General features: G+C 35.9%; 1 protein-coding gene across 9 annotated transcripts in view; it reads right to left on the bottom strand.

Annotated features, from left to right (window-relative positions):
• TENM4 (teneurin transmembrane protein 4) overlaps window positions 1-15,517 on the bottom strand; it is a 1,542,144-nt gene that overhangs the window by 1,064,399 nt on the left and 462,228 nt on the right. The window lies entirely within an intron of this gene.

The raw sequence follows: 15,517 nt of genomic DNA, 5'->3' as shown, positions 1-15,517 counted from the left end.
CTTTGGCCTTTGTGTTTCTATGATGAAATGACCAAATGAAGTAGTATAAGGATAGCCTTGGACATTTGTTTTCAACAGCTCAGGTATGCATCACTAATTGTTCTGGGAGGATTGAACAACCTCAAAGAAAGAAGCTGAATTATCCCTGATAATTCAAACACTTCTTGAATTCTGTCAGACTGAGGCCAGCCACCCTCTGGGGGAAAAATACTTTTTCCTGATATCCAGCCTAAGCCTCCCCTGACTCAGATTCATGCCATTCCCTCAAGCCCTGACACTGATCACAAACTAAAAGATTGGTACCAGCCTCTCTGCTTCTCCTCGTGAGGATGTTGAAGACCCCAATGAGGTCTCCCTCAGTCGTGTCCTCTCTCTGGGGACATCCTGTACCTGCCTACACAATTCTGTAATGCCTTCTGCTCCCTTAAGGTTGTTTCCAAGTGTGTTAAGGCGTTAACATCTGCCAGTTACACCATGGAGAAACAGCACTTACAGGGAGCATGAGTAAAGAGGATGTTAGAGCTACAGCTGGAATACATAAAATATCTTGAGGAAGGAAGTTGTGGGGAATTAGTTTTCTGAAAACTGCAGTGTGATGTGACAGTCACCAGGAAAGTTTCACCAGTATTACTAAATGAGGGAGGGGGCAAGACCAGCACTGAGGTATTTGAAAAGAAAGTGGATAGGAAAGGAGGTCTAAATTAATTTCTCTAGGGAGTAAAGACAAGATTGACCATGTTTTCTCTATTTTATCTAAACTGGTGGCAATTTTGTTTTCAAGTTTCTGTATTTTTTTTCCATTTGCAAATTGTAAGAAAAGATAGGCTGTCAAACAAGCAAGGAAAAAATACACTTTTTCTATCATTCATTTTTCAAATTCCTGTTATTAGAATTATAAATCCTGGAGGTCCTTTTACTCAGAAGGAGGGACTGGCAGGTGGTTTATGTTTCAAAACTGCAAAGCTTTTGTTTGATTTGCGACAGAAAAAAAAAAGTAATTTTGTGTGGATCACAAAGTTAACCAGTAAGAGATGAAAAATAGTCCAATCAATCCTCGAACACTGCAATTCTGTATTCTGTGGCTGAATAATCAGATCCTTCAAACTCTAGACTAGAATTTGCTCTGCAATTTACACTAGATTGTAAGCTCTGGGTGACTGTTTTGCCCCATTTCCTTAAGTTTATGTTAACATGGCTATAATGTTATGACTATTTCCAAATAAAATCATAAGTCACATGGATCATGTAAATACAACTTAGGAACCGTATTTTAGCCTGGTCTTCTTCTTCATTGCATGAAACAGGCCAGTCCCATCCAGAAAACGTAATATCTATTATTTCTAATTCCTCACATATGTTATACATGTCTCTGTGTTTTAGCCAATTTATATTCATGTCCAGTATTCTCAATGTTCCCATTTACTGTAGCTTATGATGATTTGGTATCTTTTCAAATAGATGTGAAATCAAACCCTTGTGTGATCACTTTGAGATAAATTTTGTCAGTATTATATATATATATATTTTTTTTTCCATCTATTGCAAGTGTGCATGAGTTATTTGAGATGTTGATTCTTATAAAGAAAAAAAACCCCTCATAAATTCCATTGAGTAACAAACTATTTTGAATGACTGTATATTTTAGTAGCTCATAAATATGCCTGATTTCAGCCCTAGATTTACTATATTTTTAATTTCCAACAGATTGGCCATAGTTTTAAGGCTTTCATCTGAAGTCTGGTCTATTTAAAGGGCACAATGTACTTAACTATTCAAAAAGCCTCTTGATCCTATGAATGCACTTTGCTAGCAACGGGATAGTCATTTTCCAGGCCAGTAAAAAGCTATTACTCACTGGAACACAAACAGATTGCAGGAGGGAAAGCTCATACTGATGGCTGGCAGCCTGACAAAGGGAAGTGGGAAATATGGCCCTTTCCTGAATTAAGTTGCATTGACTCTATCTGTTCCAAACATTTGACTCCTTTCTTCTTGTGATACTTATGACAATAATAGGATAACAGATTTATGTCATGAAGGCACTGACCTTTGTCAGAAGGAACATTTTGACAGGAAAAGATGAGATATGCTGCTCCGCTCTGTAGTTTTGACAATGACTGACAGCATGGCTGTATACCGACATGGCAAAGCTTATGCTTATGTTTTTACATTGTCACCCTTGGATTAACTCCTGGGTTTTTACCATATTTGATCACATATCTTTTCTAATGAAATGCCTAGATAGAGACAATTTACCCTGCTGAGAAGCCTTGATTCACCTTACACCCAAAGACGTGACTTGTGTTCTAAGATGAATTTTGGGTGAAGGGACAGCTAACCCTAGTGAGCACTGATGCTTCTGTTCCTTTACTCCATGGTAAGGATGCTCTTACCTTAAGAAAGCCTAGTTCATACTGCCTGCTTTGTGGAAAGTTTTATGTTAATAATGAAATTTAATTCTTCTAATTTTTCTGTGAAAGGGTTGGATTTGATGGAATGTGTCTAAACTTTAACTTTGAGAAGAGATGTGTTACTGCAGGGAATTCAAATACTTTGGATATGACCAATGCATGGGTGAAATTTTTTTCTTTGTCTTTAGGATTGGCACTACATCATCATAGCAGCAAAGAAAAAAGCCATATATCCAGGTAATTAGAAAAGGCAAAATGGAAAGAGGCACAGGAAAACCATTTGTCCAAAGAGAGGGTTTGGACAAATATTCAGTTTGGACAAATATTCAGTTTGGACATTTTTTTAATTAGAAATTATCACTTCCCATGTACGCTTCAGTAGCCAAACTGAACTGTTCATATTGCCTGTTTTTCCTGTGTGTGCACTGGCCTCTTATTTGGTGGGGATTGCAGCACAGCAATGTTGTGCAGCACGCAGCATTCAACTCTTATGTATTTTTTATTGCAGCATGAAGAATATCTTCCATACTGTGCAATGCAAACAAAATTGACAGTCTCTGCCCTTGATGATCTTATCTTGTAAACTCTTACACATGAGCAATTTTTATTCACTTGCAGTTTATTTCTGTTCACAGTGAAATTACTGGTGAAATTCCACCAGTGAACACCTTCAGCAGAGCAGGATCAAAACTAGGAATATTAACATTGACTTTTGTGGGAGCTCTCAGAGAACAAAAATCAAATTGGAAGACAATCAAAGCAACAAAAAACTTGTTTTCTGTCTTTCACCTTCCAAGATTTGGATATAAAATTGCATACTTTTCATCCAGCTCTTTGAGTGACATATAATGAGGTTTCATTGTTCACTATGACACTTTGACAAATGTTGTGTTACTATTGCTCCTAAGAGTGACTATACAAAACATCTCCACTCCAGAAGCATAGCGCAAGTATGGTGAGAATCCAAATGAATTATGCATGAAACATGAGAAAGGAAGCAAATGTTAACTAATCTCAAAATGGGTCAAACTCATGACAATTTAGTTAGTGACAAATTAAGTCATTTTTCTACAATATTAACCAACTGTGCCCCTTTTGATTTGTGTCCCTACTGATTTGCAGAGCACAAAAGGTCATTTTCCAGGCAGATGGGCAATTTCCCTTGCAGAGGGGAATTTAGCTTCTACATGCCAGACATAATGAGAACCAATAAATTAGGCAAAACTGCTGTTTACCTAAGATGAAATATTGATGGCCAGGCCCACGAGAATGCTAATGTCTACATTCATCATTTTTTTTAGGTCTTGAAATTTAGAGCGCAGTAACAGAAGTTGTGATAGATCTATATATCACAGATACAGTAACATTAGAAAAAGTACCAGCTACAGAATGCAAATATAATGCAATTGAAAATTTTCAGTTGCTTCTACATTAATTTTAGTTTTACCAGGTAAAATGAAATGGGATGTAAACAGCACCAAGTACAAATGGCATGGCTTGAAGTACTGAGAGCAGATTAGAAGATCTTTTCACTTTTATATTACCAGTGACTAGAAGCTGGTATGCAAGATATGTGACATGATCTGGTGATCTTTATCCCATTCCCAGATTGTGATGCCATATGTCTCCTTCATATGGCAGTGTAATCTAGGCACAAGGATTAGAACAAACCTTTCAAGACAGGAAGGTACCATATGACTGAAAAAAGCAAGATTAATATCCTAAGTTAGGAGAATAAAAGAGATCCATGTAACTAAAGGCCTTAAATTCCAAATTTTGAAGTCTGTATTCTGAAAGGGAGTATATTTAAAGGCATGAAAGCAAGTGGAAAATAAGTTAAAATACAATACTCATTTGGCATGATAATATTAAATGCCAATAATCTGGTAATTCAGACAACTGGAATGGCCTGTAGGAAACTGTAAACACAAACCCATCCTGTCAGCACATGCATGGAAATCACAGAAAGGTTTTCCTGCAGATTTTTGCACAACTAGAGAGCTATGCAGTTACTGGCAAGACAGTTTGCAAAAACAGAGTGCAGTGTTGGATGAATGCAAGCATGGATGTACATGTATTATGTATATGGATGGACAACATTTGCATGGATAATACATATGGAGCTCTGCAAAGGAACAGGCCATACTGTTTGTTGAGACCTTATGAGTGATGATCAGAGGTGAGATCATGGGAGAAAGTGAAGTTGTGTCAAGCCTCTGCTGGTCAGTCTGATCAAAAAGAGACAGTGGCTGAAGTCTCCTTGAAATCCTCTGGTCATTAGTCTTGGTTTTCATGGAAGACATTAGCCATGCTTGCTACAAGGGTCACACAACAATCTTGGAAATTTCCAGTTTGTTTTAATACAACTGCCTGAATGAATTGAGAAGATCCCTGCCAAGAAGGACTTGAGGATACTGGACAATAAAAACTTCCTTCAGGTGAGTAAAGTGGTGATTCTCCCCAGCTCAGCTACCATAAGAATGTATCCAGGGTACAATGCCTAGTTTAGTGCCCCCTTGTAGGAGAGTGACACACTCAGGAAAGTCCAGCAGCAGCCACCAGGAAGATCAGAGACTGGAGCACATGACCTACAAGCAATGCAATGAGAGAGCTGAAAGTGTTTAGCTGGGTTAAAAAAAAAGCTCTCTTCAATGACAAAGGAAATGATGATAGAATGGATAGACAGGCTCATCTGTGAGGTCCACAATAAAAATACAAATGGCAAAAAGGAAAATTCGATAGCTTTTTTGATGGCATTTTGAAACACTGGAGCAGATTTCTCAGTGAAGCTATGGAGTTTCCATCTTTGTTGAGGGTCATCCCTGAGTAATCTGGTCTGAATTTGAAGGTGGTCCTACAGAAAGTTGGATTAGGTAATCTCAGAGAGTCTTTCCAGACTTAATAATGGCTGATTCTTTGATTAATGATTCTTTGACTTTAATTATATAGCAAAGAACAGAATAGTGGAGAGTGAGGCAAAGGAGGATAGTAGGAGGCAGCAGTGAGCACAGTTTTCCTAAGTGTTCTATGGAAATGTTAGTAGAACAGTACTTGGAAGCTGAATACAGTGATTTAACTTTTTTCCAACATCTAAAAAGGGATGTTTTAAGTAGAACCTCATTCTGAAACAACATTCTGAAACCTTCAGCAACTATTAAAATGGAAAAAATAATAATGCTTATGCAATTAAAAATAGAAAAGGAAAAAAAAGTAGAGAAGACAATTTGCAAGTAAGATTGAAAGTAGTGTGATGAGATACAAACTGTATTGATCTAAACCTTTGGCTCCTGATACAGCTCCTTTGCACAGATCTGTTAGCTTAATGCTGAGCTAGTAAAACTCCTGGGAGTTCTCCTTGTGTAAGGAAAATCCTAGCTGGCAGAGAAAGCAAGCACGACCGGCTTTGCTCCAGGGTACTGAAGAGGAGATCATTTCCAGGGCAGGGGTGGGAAGCTAAAATAGCTCATTATAATGGATACTGGTTTTGACAGTAATGAAGAATATCACCTCTCCATAAAAGTATCTAAATATGTTGAGCAATGAGACTATTGAAAACAGATGCGCATTTCATAGGATTTTGATGCAAAAGTTTCACTTTTTAAAGAAACCCTGCAACAACAAAAAAGCTCATAATAAACACTGAGTTTTGGACACATGTAAATTTTATCAAAATAAATTAATACTATAAAATAATCCTAGAGAGAAAAAAACCCTGTATTACTTCCTGGAATTATTTCTTCTGTCAGATTTACATTGTTTTTCATTGCAGTAGTTGAAATGTGATGTTGAATTCTGATTTTTCTCATATAACAATATAAATCCAAAGAGGCTTAATGATTTGAATATTTGTTTTGACCGTTTACATGGTTTTCTAAGGGCAGAACTTAGTTCATATATTTGCAGCCTTCAAGCATTTTATGAAGGTCAATGGATAGCTGACTATAGCACAAAAAATTAATAATATAATCAACATTTTAAAGCACATTCCTTTTGAAACTAAAGCCGTCTAAACACTTAGAATAACATTTCATAAAACACACAAAAGTACTTATTTACAGACACTAATGAGAAAAACATTAAAAATCTTTTATTTAAAAACCTGTTATTTAAAATCTATATTAGCCATATATTTGTATTTTCTTAGGGAAAATAGCTGAATTCTAGATGAGCCTGTCCTGCCAATAAATTTTATTTATGAATAATTTCAAGGTATAATTTTCAGTACAGCCCAGAGACTGAAAAGTCTTCCTCTGTCATTCACATTTGGCCTAGTTCTGGATTCCATATGAAATTTCAGACAGGAAGATTTATGTAATATGCACAGAGTGCATTAATCCACTGCACTACAAAGTCCATTAATTTTGAATACTGCTATCAATTCGGCTACATGGCATGGTGAAAACTACATTATTACCTTTATAAAAAGGCCTGTGCTGATACAGAGCCTCATTTTTACTTTCTGGATACTTTATGAAGTTTTGCACGCACACATGATAGGCAAAAAATCTCAAAATTTATACATGTATGTTAAATCTCATTTATATTTATTACATTTTTAGTATCATCATATCAGGATGCTTGCTTAATTAGATTAGAGATCTTTTGCTTGTTTATTTTCATTGTTAATCTTTGCAAATTACATTAGCCATAAATAGAAACTAATGAAATTAAATACCAACAATGGAAGGTAAACCCAAGTAGTCCTTCTCTTCTGTTTTTTTTTTTTAGATTTAAAAGAATCAGAATAAGGCTCTAAGGGGAAATTTTGGATTGGGTAAAACATTGTTTCATAGGAGCAAGATCAACTTTTCTGTTTTAGAAGAGATACTCACATTGTCTAGATTCAGATACTTATGACTTTTACCCTCAACAGGAAGGGAAGAACTAGATGCTTCCTGATAAAGTTGGAGAATGTTAGCATGTAAATCCATGGACTAAACACTCAGGCTGAACTCAATAGGTTGGTGAGGTGGGCTGGCAGAAACCCCATGGAGTTCAACAGCAGAAAATATAGTTTAAATAAACATAAGGATTTTTTTTTCAAATTTGACCTACTTTGAGCAGGTGGTTAGATTAGAGGGCTTCTGAAAGTCCTTCCACAGTAAGTTATTCTCTGAATTTAAAAAGAGAGTTTTTTGCCATCTTCAGCTAGAAAATGGATATGTATAGGACAAGGCACAAGCTGGAACACAGGAAATTCCAGATAAATGTACAGAAAAACCTCTTCATCATGACAGCAGTCAAGCACTTGGAAAGGGGGAAAGAGAAATCATGATATTTCCAGACTTAGAAGTATTCAAAACTTGGCTGAAAAAGATCTGAGCATTCTCATATAATTTGAGGTTAGCTAGCCTTGCTGTTTGTGGACTTCATCAACTATAAGTTCATTTGCCACTGAAATAATTAATTGATTTGGAACATATAAAATTACCATAAATTTTCATTTCATTTTAAAGTCTTGCATGAAAAGCCCCTTCCAGGAATTGTGCAATTTTTTTTTTTTAATAGAAATATCAACATCTGGTTGCAAAAACAGTCCAGAACAACATTTCTCTTCTCCACTTATATTCCCACACATATTCAGTGCATTATTTTCCAGCAATTTCTGGCTCAAGTTTGCATTTGCAAAGCTATAAGCTCTTCTGAAAATATGACTATTTATGTATATGATCAATCCCATAAAATGCATAGGCAGTAATTTACCACAGATTTCTGCTGCACTTGTAAATGAGACAGAATTGGTAGAGCTGGAACTAATCAATGATTATACGACCTAATCTAATTTTTGTTTAGCTTTGGATAGTCTCCAAGACATGCTTATGACACATTAACTGAAAAAAAAAATCCCTCACATATTTTTTCCCAGACTCAACTTCATTCCCCATTTTCTCTGCCTTCTCCCAACACCAGCTGCATGGTGGGAAGGCAAATAGGGTCTGTGGTCAGTTCATCATATGTGGCCTCTGCCCCTTCTTCCTCTTTGGGTGGAGATTCTTCACACTTCCCCTGCTCCAGGGTGGGGTCCCAGGGTCCCACCCACACCAGACCATCCTCCATGGATTTCTCCAATGGGAATCCTCCCCACAGGCGACACTTCACACACAGCTCATCATGAATCCCTTCCATGGGGTGCAGCATTTCAGGGGGCTCCATCTTGGAGCTGGCTGGCAATGATTCCTTGGATAGGGGGGAAGCTTCTAGAAGCTTGTCACAGAAGCCATCCCTGCATTGCCCCCACTACCAAAATTTTGCCACACAGACCCAATGCATGTGGAGTGGTATTATTGGTCAGGCTTAGAATTTATCTGCTGGAAATGGTGAATTGTGCAAGAGATATTTTTGCCTTATCACAATAAAGGTTTCATCTTTGGTCTCAAAGCCTCAAGATTGTCCCTCAAGGGAAGAAATACTGGCAGTGATAATTTAAAGAATATTATTAAAGAAACAAGGTAGAAGAATTCTATTCAGTTTGGTTTTTCTCAAACAGTTTTTGCTGTGTTATCAAATTGACACAAGTCTCACTGAATTAATTCATTATAAATTGTGCACAATATGGCTCACATTATTCCCCTCAAAGAATATTACTTTTATACCACACCCTCACCATTCAGCTTTGCTTCTCAGTAGCAAACATCATGAATGTTTTGACCCAAGCAAAATTTAAACATTTTTTTTAATGGTATGTTCAAGTTAATTGTAACTGAAACATCAGAAAAGCTAAAGATAGAAGAAAGAGGATATTTTTCATTACTATGAGACATTTCTTGGTTGGATTTCTTCCTTCCTTTTTTTTTTTAATTTCTTGGGACATACTGCATTTTAAATATTATTCCATGGAAAGCATATTGCACAATTCGTTGTATTCATCCAGTTTTCCCCCTCAAATACTAGAATATGGTGGAAGGAAATATGTAACCCTCAACAACAATGGTCAATTCCTGTTCTTCTTTTATCAACACTGATGTTCAAGCTTCAATATCCTCCTATTTCCTTTTAGATATTTTCATTCTTTTAGTAAAAATGAAGTCTGCAGGGTTTTTTTTTTCTCTCTCTTCTGTACTTAAACTGTATCATAGCTTTGCTTTGACATTTTTGGCATGTTTAATGTGAATTAAGTATTGAAAAAAAACTATACATTTGGATTATTAGGATCATGGCTAAAGGGACTTTTTCATATTATTTCTAATAGCAATGTAATTTTTAATATTAGGTTTAATTTATAGCAGTAGGAACTCAAAACCATGCCAATGACTTTGGTGAGTTTACCCTGAACTTTCACTGAGATGAGGCTTGACAGGTGGAGATCATTGAAATTGGTCCAGATTTACCTCAGTAATATATTAGACAATGAATCTGAGATTTGTTTACAGGAGTATAAAAGGGGAATTTTCAGAGGACAGTACAAGGCCCAATTTAATTACCATCAACAGCATCCCTGGGAAACCAATGACTTAGCTTTTATTTGCTGAGAACATTCCCTTACAAGCTGGATGGTTTCTTGGAGGAGACAAGAAGGAGCAAAATCCTCTACAAGCACTGGTATTACATTGTCGTATCTCTGACAGATTTCTATTAAAGTATTAAATACCGCTCAGCCCTTAATGATTTTCAACAAAGAAATTCCAGTTTAAATAGCCATCTTTAGGGTCTTGTGTTTGTTTGTTTTTTTCTTGAGCTATCTTCTGTGGCATAAAATATTACTCATCATTTAACAACCTGAACAACCGTTAAAACACCATATGAAACAAAATATATACACCTGTTTATTAAGTCCATTTGTATATGGCATTGGCTTCTAAAACCACCCAGTCTTGTTAATTTAATGATTAGACAATAAAAAATATGTTCTGCTCATTTGTATTAGTGTAACATCTAATAAAACAACCTCCAAGCCAGAACTTGGAGGGAGAAATTTATTTTCATATTATTCACAGTGAATTGCTCTTGATATTAATTACACAAGAGCAATGATATTGAAACCATTGCTCTTTAGAGCCTCCTGTACCCTGTAGTCTGACTGATCTTCATTTTCCTTTTACCACATATCAGGGAAAATATGACAGCTGCAATATAGAACTGGACATGCACAAGCTGAAATGATCCAAATTAGCTGCAAGAAACAGCTACTGAGCCACAGCTAACAATGCTGTGTTCAAGGCTAGGAGACTGCCAATGGAGGAAAAAATTCACTACCTAAAGGAAATAAATCTTAACGTTGATGAGGCAAGGGAAATTAAGGAAGTACTACAGAAAAGCCCAAGATAGCTTAATCAAGAAAACCAAGATAACCTTAATCAAGTTGCTGCTTAATTTTTCTAGCTAGGGTCATTTATAGTTTCTTTAAAATGGAGGAGACAGTTGCATTGTCCTGCTGGGATCAATGCTATTTTCTATCAATTTTGGTTTGGTATTGTCCTTGAATTATAGTAGATGCCGTAGTATAGGCCAAGCTCGGTTAAAAATAAAACAAAAATAATCACACAAAAAAGTAGGTTTTTTTGCTCAGTCAGGTAACTGTGGTTTTAACAGCTCTTACATATTAAGAAGCTGAGAGAGAGAGAGAGAGAATGAGACATTTAAAAATAAAGTTAATTGGGAAGATGGAGAATTTAAAGGGTTCTTATACCAAGTTGAGAAAAAATTTGAAGGTGGAAATAAAAACATAAGGGGTAAGAAATTTCAGAAAACTTAGAAGATGTTAAAGAAGCAATTTGCCTACTTATATATAGATTTTTCTAACACTGATGAGAAAGACAGTTTCTATTATTTTGTTTTAATTTTGTCAAAAAAGTTCTAACCCCATGAGGAATCATTTCAAAGAAAGATACGTGAAATTCAGGTAAAACTGGTGAAACAGCACCACCCAGAAAGAGCTGCTCCAAATTTTACACATTGATGATCAACTCACACATATAATCAAGACAGAAGTTTCCCAGAAAAAAGTTCCTAACATTGTGAAATTGAAACAGTTGGGGGTTTTTTACATCTGAGAAATAGAAATCCTAAATTCTGTTATTTTCCTCTAAAAGAGTCAGGAGATAATGTCATATCTATAGAATACCAGCCATGGATGCCAAATTCTAAAACTTGCTTTGTTGAAGTCTTAGAGGTATTTCTGGTGAGTTAATTGCTCCTTTTTGTAGAATGACCCTGTAAAATGTTGTAAAATAAAGATAACTGAAAGTTTCCCCTGTGGAGTTCAATACGAGAAGACAAAGAGACAAGGACTGTGCAAAGACCATGATCTTTTCCTGTTTCCATGGTGATGCAGCTCTGGAAAAGATACACCCATTTAAACTGATGTATCCTTCTAAAATATATTATTAAGCAGATGTAACAGTGCTTGTTAAGTGTTGGAATGAAGTTCCTGAGCCCTATTCAAACTCTTTCCATCCCTCCCATTTAGAGAGCATGAGCTAAGAGGAATCATGATGTAGAAAGGCCACAGAGAGCATGAAGATCCATGAAGCCTCACATTTTCGAAAAGATAGGATTCAGATGTACAATCTCCAAAAATGATCCACACTCCTTACATATTTATTGGAATATAGATTTTCTGGATAAAAAAGTCTCAGAGATGTGTCTATCTGTTGATCAGACATCTTCATAATCTACCTATCTATTTACCTATGTTGCTGCATGCTGGAACTTTAAACTCAATTTACTGATGAGTAATTTAAACTCACAATTTACTGATGAAATGAATTTTGATGATTCAGTTTTGAGTTTTCTCTCCTATGTATGCACTTACAGTAGCATGGAAGATGAACCATTTAAATGGAGATAGAACCTGTCATCATAGTAATCATACCTATTAAAACATTAGACAAGCTACTGGGCATCCATTTCCCTCTTGCAAACATCAGACCTTGAAGCTAAGGTTAAGAAAAAAATGCTCAATGTACCTATGTTAGGCCATCCTTGAAATCAGCATAGGTCTGAGTGTGTGTTAACAGGGAAATAGCACAATTATCTCTCATGACAAACAGAAAGACAGATAGTCATTGTCTGTTGTCACTGCAGGGGAAGTAGAATATAATATGTGGAAAGATCAATCTCTGTTTAGCTCATTGTTTCTGGTCCTGAACAGAATTATGAATACTCCAGACTCTTCCTTTAAGAGTGATTTTTAAGTCTTCACTGAGAACCAGGAGAGAGGGAGTGACTGTTCTGTAAGAAATGTTCCCTTATTTTCACTGGGGTGTTTCCACTCTTGATTGATTACATGGGTTTGTCCTGCAGTGTAATTGTTGCTTGGCTTATCCTGTGTTGACACCATGAGGACACTGCTACCCAGGATGAAATGGGATACATCCTGCAACGTGGAGATGAGAGATCCATAAATGCTGACATTTCTACTGTGGGATTATCTACCGTGGCAGTGGTGGGGATCTGTTGGTGTTCAGCTCTATGTTACACAAGTTATAAACAACTTGTCTTCTCATTTTACCTAGAAAATAATTATTTTATTATCTTTCCCTGGTAACACCCAAACTCCACTGTACTATTTTTCCTTCAAGGTAGACCAACTGGCAGATTTGTTCCTGTCTTGACTTTAAGTTTGAAGTGTTTTTTTTCTATATCAGATCCAAAGAAATGTTCATGTACCTGACAATTGAGTTAATGTTTCACTTCTAGCAACCAGTCTAGTAAAAGGTAAAATTTCTATTGGCCCTGCTTATAAACCTCTATCAAAAATATCCTTGAATTTTCATCCAGAAGGGGGCAATAATGGTGATGAAAGGGTTGGAAGGAATATGCTGTGAGAACCTGTTGAGGTTTTGTCTGATTTGGAGAAAAGATGGGTGAAGGGCAAAATTTTGGTTGCCCCCTGAGGAAGAAAATTTTGGCTCCTCCCCGAGGAGGGAAGTGACAGGAAAAATTCAAAGCTACAGCAAGGGAGGTTAAGTATGATATGAGGAAACATCTCTTTCCTGAAGAGTTGCTCAAGCAACAGGCTTTCTAGAGAAGTGGTCAGCATCCCAGTCCTGACTTGGACAATGCCCTTAGCAGCAGGCTTTTACTTGGTCAGCCCTGAGGTGGTCAAGGAGCTAGATTGGACTGTTGTAGGTCACTTCAAAATGAATAGTCATATTCTATTCTATTCTATTCTATTCTATTCTATTCTATTCTATTCTATTCTATTCTGTAACTATCAGGTTTATTATTAAATGTGTTCAGACAGCATTATGTGAATTTCCAATATCTTTTTCCTGTCCTATCCTTTTAGAGAAGTCCATATTTCTGTTTGCCTACACTCTTTTCATCTATTCTTCCCAAGAGAAGTTCATATACATTCACCAATTTCCAGAGATGTACCAGTGTTGATGAAACAAATTTCAGTAACCTGCTTATTTCCCATAAACAAAATGTGTTTTGCTAGTAGAGAAAATCCTTTGCTTCTCTTTGTCTCTCGCGTATTTTCTGTCTCCTCATTCAAAACCCTTCAGCACATTTCAAATTGTTATCCTTAAAAAAGATGCTATGTCAGTGTGCTTAAATCCTGCTTTTCCTGTGCAATCCATATAATACAGCAGCAGACCCATATCCAGCTTCTCATCTATGCTTAAAAAATCAGGTTCTTGCAAAAATACAGTTTAAATTCTTTTGAATCTTTAAATATATTAGGGATTTTCAGTTTGCTTTTTTCTCTTAGTTGTCAGAGCTGCTTTTGGAACAACATTTGTAAATAAAATTTGATCTATCTCATAATATCATTTCACTTAATAATATATTTTTTTTGACTAGCTGGATTTAGACACTTTCAATTTCTAGTCGCAGTCTAATATCAAGTGAGTAATCTTCCACAGATTTCTCGGCTCAAAGATAATATAAAACCTTTAATGATATATATTTACGTAGTGTTTAATTAATTGGAATTTTTAATTGTAGACTGAAATAGCAAGTAAGCAGAGAGGCAGTCCTAGTTTACAGGTATCAAATTATGTCATTAAGAAGGACAGAGAAATGAGTCACTGATGTAAGTATCATTAAATTGATTATATTATGTATTAATTATTTAAAGCATAAGTGTTTACGGTCCTTAATATGACATACATTTTTAACTTTGACATTAAAAATATTTCATACTATCTCAAAACAATAGAAAGACATTGAGAAATGCTACATTAATATAGAATCTGATGAGAAATTTTTAAAAATAGAGATTTTTAGCAATCCATCTTGTTTTCTTTAGCCAGTTGAGTCCAAAATAATTTTTTGAAGCTCCATAGTCACAGGAAGAATGTGTTATTTTGGTACACTGGTCTCACAAGTTTAAATGGGAGTTCCAGAATGAGCATGCCTTTTCTGTAAATCCAGGGTGACTTCTGCAAAATTAGAGTTGGGACAATGTCTCCTTTCCAGGGATCTCCATTTGACACCTAAAGTAGGTCAGGTGAATTTTATACTGACTGTGCTGCTTTCCTTTCAGAAAATCCAAAGGAGCCCAGACTGACCATTTGGGTTAGGACACATAGGACACTTGAAATGTCGAAAAGTGAATTGGAGGGGATTAATTTTCTATGCACAAGTTAGAAGTGCTTTTTCTACTTTTTAGAAGAGACAATTCATTATGGATGCCCTGTATTTTTGGTACTTAATCTCAAAAATCAACCTGATTCTACTGTCTGAGGTAATCATTCCAGTCACTAGGTATATTGGTTGTCCTCAGAGCTGTCTCCTGAAACTGCTGTTATTTTGAGAAATGCTTAAAGAGGCAAGGTGGCATTTTCTTCATGCAGAAAGAATGAGAACTTTTAAAGTATTTTTAATATTTGGAAAGCACAAACATCTAAGAAAAAACGTATATTTGTCAAAGTGAGGAAATTCATTCACCAAGATTAAGCAGAGTCAGTGTTGAATCTGTCTCTAGTATGTCACATATATTTTTCGGCTTTTGGGAGTATCTTAAAAAGAGAAATTTTAGCAAAAGAAAAAAGTTTTATTTTATAAAACCTGTTAATATTTCAAAAGCATTTTTGATTGTAGTCAACAATTATAACCATTTTAACATTGTAACCCTTGTGAAAGATCTGTATTGCTTTAGCAAATATAAGGGTAGGTTCTTTTATGCTAATGACTGACTTTGAATCCATCAAAAAGGC

Source organism: Zonotrichia leucophrys, chromosome 1, assembly GCF_028769735.1.
Source record: "Zonotrichia leucophrys gambelii isolate GWCS_2022_RI chromosome 1, RI_Zleu_2.0, whole genome shotgun sequence".
In the NCBI taxonomy this organism is placed as follows: Eukaryota; Metazoa; Chordata; class Aves; order Passeriformes; family Passerellidae; genus Zonotrichia; species Zonotrichia leucophrys.
This window is presented reverse-complemented; position numbering and strand designations above follow the sequence as displayed.